Source organism: Pteropus alecto, unplaced genomic scaffold (assembly GCF_000325575.1).
Source record: "Pteropus alecto unplaced genomic scaffold, ASM32557v1 scaffold196, whole genome shotgun sequence".
In the NCBI taxonomy this organism is placed as follows: domain Eukaryota; kingdom Metazoa; phylum Chordata; class Mammalia; order Chiroptera; family Pteropodidae; genus Pteropus; species Pteropus alecto.
This window is the reverse complement of record NW_006439717.1, coordinates 5,279,731-5,287,450: the sequence shown is the minus strand read 5'-3', so window position 1 is coordinate 5,287,450 and position 7,720 is coordinate 5,279,731.

Below are 7,720 nucleotides of genomic sequence, written 5' to 3'. Positions count from 1 at the left end.
TCTAGTTAAAATGTCCATGAATGTACATATTAAAGACCAAAATTGGCATTAATCCTCAGAAGAAAAGATAACACAATGGTTCAAAAATCCAAGAGAAATGGACAGTAATTGTGTCATATTTGCAACCCTCTAATACGTTCGACCTTCTTGATCCTGAACAGGAAAGACAATCTCAAAAGGCAGCATGACTCTAAGGATTCTACTATCTGCCTGATTCTGAAAAGACCGTCAGAGCCCAGGCTTTAATTTGGGTCATTTTATAGATTTTGGTCTTTATTTAAAATGCAGTGACAATATATTAGAGTTTTAAGGCAAGATAGAGATTTACACTTTTAAATAATTACAGGGGCTACAATGTAGAAAGTAGTTTGTAAATTTTTTTTTTTCAAGACCAGTAGTAGATTAGCAAAGAGGATAGCATCAGAAACTGAAACAAATGGACAGCTTTAGAAAGTAATCTAAGAGGAAGTAAAACTGGGAAGCCATGATTAATTGACTGTAAGGGCTGATAGAATAAAAGAAGCAAAAGAAAATAATAAACACATGCTTATCCAAAATCTGTAATAAAATTATTTAATCCAATCCAACATCTGTTTCTATTTAAAAACAAAAATAGGAAAAATCTATTAAGCAAGGAATAAAAGAAAGCTTCCTTTTGGTGACAGACAATATCAATCTGAAGACAAAGCCAGTCTCATATAGTTTCATAAGATATAATTTGATATAATATAGTTTCAATTCTCAGATGCCTATTTCAGGATTTAATGTTTCAAAAATCAGGTGTGTCCTACAGTTACTGAAAAACTAACAACTTATTGACCATCATTTGGAAGACCATGTCACATTCTATTTTAACTGTAGGACAAATCTGTCTTTCAGGAGAATTGCTTAGTCTGTTCTTTCTCTTATTGCCTTTTCTTGCTTAGTTAAAATCCCCCGTATGAAGGCAATTGCTCCTCTGTTAGTCTCCTAAGACTACCTTCTTTCCATCACATTTTAATTCTTCAGTTTAGTCAAGACAGATTCAAATTTCACATTTCCTCATTAGGTACATTACCTTGATCAACAGCTTAATAATTTAACCTATCAGAATTTCACTTTCATAATCTTAAAATGGGGATAGGTGAGCATGCATTCTAGAGTTGTTTTAGGAGGCACGTGTTTGTAAAACATATTGCATTGTAACTGATGAATTATAGCAGCTCAATAAATGGTAGTTATTTCAACAGATGCTCCTCTATCATGATGTACTACAAAGGGAATCATGCTAAATCACATTAAAATCACCTTAATATGTACCAAACTCTACTCATCATATCATCACCTCAGTATTTTTTCCATGACAGCTTCATTTTCTGATTGCTTTATTCCAGCTAACATTGTAAAATTTCCATTCTTTGATTTCCTCATCCCACTAGAATTCCAACATCTGCTCTGTTGCTATCTTACTTCTTCTGTCTCCAAAATATTGCTTATATTTGTCTCTGCATTTTCATTTTCGTTTATTCTTATTCAAGTCATCACCAATTCTTTAACCATCGGCAACTTGAAATCATTGTAGTAGACACCTAACACGTTACTCACCTCTATTTTCTCATTCCCTGCTAGTATCTGTTCTACCTGTGGCTGTGTTGCTGTAAACTGTCTCAAAAATTTTAGAAGTTTCCCAATAAATAGTCAAACTCACCATTTAAACCCTTCCCTGTCCAATTTACATTTGCCTTTATAATATTATTTCCCATTATTCTTCTACAAGGACTTCATAGCTAAATGACACTAGAATACCAGCTGTTTCACAAACACTCTGAATTTTCTTCTGTTTGAGTCTTAGCTCTTATCCTCTTCTGCCTGGACATCTCTTCTCACTAAAATCAATGATCGAAATCCTATTTCTTAAGGTTTAGCTAAAATGCCCATTCTTCTATAATGCATTTTCCTTAATTCATCCCATTCAACCAACCAACTGAATAGAAGTCTACTTTTCTCTGAAATATCATAGCACCATGGGCCTTACACATACTCATTAGCCTCTAGGGATTTTTACTATAACTTTACAATTTATATAATCTCTCTCTGAGTCTAGGTTATTATGAAACCTGGATGTGTCCTGAGAAGCTAATCACATTGTGCTTGTTCAAAAATATATTTTTAGGTAAGTTTTCACCATTTATTTGGAGGAGAACATGAGTGTTGCATGGATAATGGACAGAAGTAAACCATCAGACCGTTTTCTCTAAAATTTCAGCTTTGAATCCCCAGATCATCTCATTCTGTAAACAAAAGCCAATATACTTAATCACTTTCATAGGAATCTGTTATTTAAGCAAGCCCCTTGGAAGCATTTCTCACCCTACACCCAAACTGTCCTATCAGAAAAGCCCCTTCTACCACTTATACTCCTCAGTATAAGGATTTCTGGTATAAACATTTAAAATTTATTATATGTATTATGCCCCAATGACGTTTTAGTACCCTGTCTAGACTTGTGTCCTAGGCAGATCCTGGCTATCTTATTTCTACTATATTTTGATATCTGGGGAACTTTCAGGTGCTGAAAACAATGATTGCAAAAAAGATTCCAACTCTTCGAAGTAAAATAAATTGTCATAAGTAATTGCATGTTTTTAATTTATACCAACTCAATACCTGTTTTGGGTGGGCATGTGAGTTCAGTGAACATCTGAATAAAATATCCAATGATAAGGAGTGATGGAGGGGAAAACCGATTTAACTAGGTACCCATTTATCACCTCCCTTAACAAAGTATAGCCCAATCTTGCCACATGTTTCTCTCCTCACTGGTGGCTACCATCTCAATTTTCCTACTTCATTGTGATATTTAAGTTTCTAGACATGAACTATTAATGCTAATGTTAAGTGTAAATGATCAACTATTCTAAAGGATTATTAACATGTACACATACAAAATGTTTGTTTTAATTGGTGTAGTGCAGTATTTGTAGTGCAATACAAGGATGAAAATAGTTCAAATTAATGACTCTCTCATCTCCCGTTTTGACAGCCCCTTTTTCAAAGCACTAGTATTACCCACTTAGAAAGTGGATTGATGCCAGTGCTCAGAGAACAACTACTTCAGTACACCAGATGGTACTAAAAATTCCAAAATTCCTACAACAGCTGTATCTTTGACAACAAAATTAATACCAGCTGAAATACCACTGCTATGTGAAGGGCATAATCAGGCTCTTCAGTCTAATATAACTAGCCACATTTTAAGGTATAGTAAGAAATAACAAAAACCAAAAACGTGATCTGATCACCTCTTGTTAGATGTCAATCAGGTGTTCTGCCTGGTATCAAAAACCAGGAGCGTAACCCCCAGGACGTTTATCATGGAACAGCTGCTCTTCTCAGAAGGTGAATTATACCTTCCCCTAGAGCAACCATTAATCCATTATCACATTTTCATCACGAAGCTTTCCCAAAGAGCATAGTGTTTTTAAAGTCTGTATTTGAGGAAATAAATCTTTTAAGGAGAATTTGACTAGAATCTTAAATTCTTTAGGTTGAAATATCTTTTTTATTATAAGATCTAAAAGATCTTGTGAAGAATATGAGCACTTTAAGCCTGGTTTAAAATCAAGTTTGAAATGTGTAATTTGAATCTGGTTTGATAAACCTATGCATCTGATTTGTGTATATCCACAAAAATATTAGATTATGAGTTTGAAAATCAGAAGGAAGAGATGATGAGTATTAGTCTAAGTGCAAAGGTCATTAAAGTGTTACTAAACACCTTACAGAAAATAAAATGATATTAAGTATATAATTATTTTCTTTCATTTAAGTAAAACACTGGGTAGGTGTTCCAAATGGTTGTAAGAAAATAAAGAATGCAAAATTCTAAGCTTTAAAAGGAATAAGTTAGGAGGACACTATTAGCTTTTTAAGAGAAATTTCGCTTCAAGACTAATTTTTAGATTATTTAGTGATCTGCCCTTATGTACATCTCACCTGAAGCAAAAGCACATTGTTAGGGTGGAATAGAATATATTTAACCTAACTCCTATCCAAATACACTCCAAAGAGAAGTTTGCTGAAGGCCTTACATAAAGTATAGATTAGGAAAATGTCATTTCCATTTTTACCACTAAATCAGAGAAATCAGCCTTCCTCAGACATACTTTTATATTTAAAAATCAAACAGTAAAATATTGATAAGACGAGTGAAAGCAGCCGAGGGGAGTGAAGACAACCAATTGCAATCTTAAGATCAAACTTTCTCAAATAGATAATTCTTTGTTATGGGGAGTGGGGGGAGGGTAAGGGCTGTTCTGTGCATTTAGGATGTTTAGCAGCATCCCTGGTTTCTCCCCACTAGATGCTAGTAGCACCTTCATTCTGTGACAACCAAAAATATCTCCAGGCTTTATCAAATGTTTCCTAGGATACAAAATTGTCCTCAGTTAAAAACCATAGCTTTAGAATGATAGTGTGCAATTCTTAGATATAGATTTTATTTAGGTAGTTCAAAATGACAATACCATCATTTATTGACATAGTTCAAAATGACTAAGCTCCTTGAGGGTATGGACTAACTTTTTGTTATGACAGTACAGGTCTTGTTAGAAGGGTTAATTAAAACACTTGTCAATTTATGTAATTAGGCACACAATTTTGTGGCATTGACAACCAAAAAAAGTGGGAATGGAGCTGTAAAGTAGTTTTTATATATTATTAAAGTTAAGCTGGTATAAATTCAGAGTGTGATAACTTTAGGATGTTAATTGAAATCCTTGTGGTAACCATTAAGAAAATAGCTTTAGACTATACACAAAAGAAAATGAGAGGAATTTAAACATTTTACTATAAAACTAAACACAAAAGACAATGGAAATGAGAGACAAAACAGTAAGGTATATAAAAAACAAATAACACAATGACAGAACTAAGTCCCTTTATCACCAATTACTTAAAATGCAAATGGGTTAAATACTCCAGTCAAAAGACCGATTAGCAGAATGTGAGAGACTCCCTGGAGATCCAAGGATTACATAGGTACCCATGTCTTACAGTGCTAGTCCTTCAAGCAGTGGTCATAGGCTATTAAAGAAAAAGAAAAAAGATGGCAAGCTAGATTTAACCTGTAGGTTATAGTTAGCCAGCCACTAATCTATATCACTGAAGTATATATGTAAAAGATGTCCTCTTTGAAGTTAAGTCACTACTGTTCCTTATGCTACTAAGAAAGAGACATAGCAATTAGTGGTTTTCTTTGCATTTTGGAGGCAAGGTATACTACATTGAGATATAAATATAGGAGTTTTACCTTTGGACCGAAGCCAGTTTCAATTAGGTTCATAGAAAGAAGTGCTCCATTTAGTTCAGGCTGCAATGAACGCAGTTCTGTTACTCACCTGACTGATTTCAATGGTTCTCAGAGTATTTCTAACAGATTAAATGGCCATGTTAAGCATATGGCATGAACCAGTAGAAGAACTGGTAGGGCCCTAAGATTTCAGAACATGGCCTTAAGTTCTTTGGCAACTATTTACTTTTGAAAAGTTTTAACTTGGTAAATATTGAACATTAAGTTACTATGCAATCCAAGGTAACTAATATGAACTGGATGCTTTACAATCAACATTAACATAAATTCAGACATTCCAAGCAATACTTCATAAAAAGTAGAAAAAAAAATGAGGTTAGGTCTCAATTGGTCCTGTAGAAACAAGTTACATGAACCAATTGCTTACACTCTTGCCTTCCTATGCCTGCTGCTTTGTCAGCCCTCATTCAACAGCACTTATGGTTTTGTGAGATGATTGAGAGAAGATCTTTGGATTATTTTACAAGTATATTTTCATGATATTCTGGCACCAGCTGGAAATAGCCTATGGATGGATTAGAGCCCTATTGAAGTGTGACCACAGTAGATAAGAAATATTTGGCCAGTGTAAAACAAAATCAAGTAAAATATCTTGTTTTCCTCTTACAGCGGAAAGAGAGATGATGGTCTAAATCAAAGATACATACAAATCTTAAGACTGACATGAATTTTTAGAAAAAGATATAGAAATAAATCTCCAAGAATGGTCTCAAAATATGTTCCTTATGAAAAAGCTCACACTAGTTGACAAGTTCTGTAGATATCCTTGAGCCTCATTTCTCATCATTGCCAATAGCTCCATGGCACAGTAGCAGAAGTCTAAGGTGGCAGAAATTTATGCACTGCATAAGAACTTTTGTTGCGGATCCATTCAAAAGTGACAGCTTTTCAGGTAAAAGGTAAAGCATTATATTTATACTTCCATGTAACATACATTGCCACAAATGTAAAGAAACATCTATTATTGTGTCTTAGTAGCAGAGCGAAAAGCATCATACTTTCAAGGATAAGTGATTTTTCATGCACTCAACAAAATGGACTTATTTTTACCAAGGTTTACTCAGCTACTACCATCACTGATTTCTCCATTTGCAAACAGCAGCAAATGAGTTACCATTATCTCAGAGTAACTAGTTAGTTACCTGGTGGCTGGTTGATTATAATGGAATACTTTCTTCATGGGTGGAAGTATCTATTTCAATTTGTTTTCATTGGAAGATAATTATTCTAAATGTCTTAGTTTTTCTGTCTACCATACTTCTTCCAGTACTATTATCAGTGGAGTTACAAAGGCTTTATATGCCATTATCATATCCCATACCACATGTACTCTCTTCACTTTACAATTAGATTCAAGGCCTAGAGCCAACGACCATAAATTCACTGTTGTGAAGACTCCATTTCCCATAAGCAGCTAGACTTACAGAATGGTTGAGTGCTTTGTAAAAGACTCATTTATTTCACCATCTGGGAACCATGCCTTGTGAAGTTGGAATGCTGTCCTGCAGGAAAGAGTATATGTTCTGACCAGTGACCAGTATAATGGTACTGTTTCTTCTATAGATATGATATAGGAGTCTGAGAATAAAAAGGTAGAAATTGGAAATTTCTTAAATAACCCACACACAAAATATTTCTTTTTTATTCCCTAGATTCTTGGCTCTGTTTAAACATTTTCAATTACAGTTGACATACAATATTATATTAGTTTCATGTGTATAAAATAGTGATTTGATATTTATATAACTTAAAGAAATCAGCCCAATAGGTCTAATACACATTTGACGTTATACTTAGTTATCTGACTACATTCCCTATGTTGTATTTTATATCTCCATGACTGTTTTTATAACTGGCAATTTGTACTTCTTAATCTCTTCACCCATCCCCTCAACCCCATTCCCATCTGGCAATGATGTATCTATGAGTTTCTGTTTTGTTCCTTTATCATTTTTGAGATTACACATAAAGCTTCAATCATATGGTATATGTCTTTCACTGTCTTACTTATTTCACTTAGCATAATACTTTCTAGGTCCATCTGTGTTGTTGCAAATGGCAAGATTTCATGTTATGGCTGAGTAATATTCCATTATATATATGTACCACATCTTCCTTATCCATTTACCTTTTGATGGACATCTAGTTTGCTTCCACACCTTGGCTACTACTAGTAATGCTGCAATGAACACAGGGGTGTTTTGAGTTAGTGTTTTGAATTTCTTCAGATAAATGCCCAAAAGAGGAATTTCATCCTATTGTAATTCTATTTTTAATTTTTTGAGGAATCTTCATATTGTTTTCCAAAGTGGTTGTACCAATTTGCCATCTCACCAACAATGCATGAAGGTTTTCTTTTCTCCACATCAG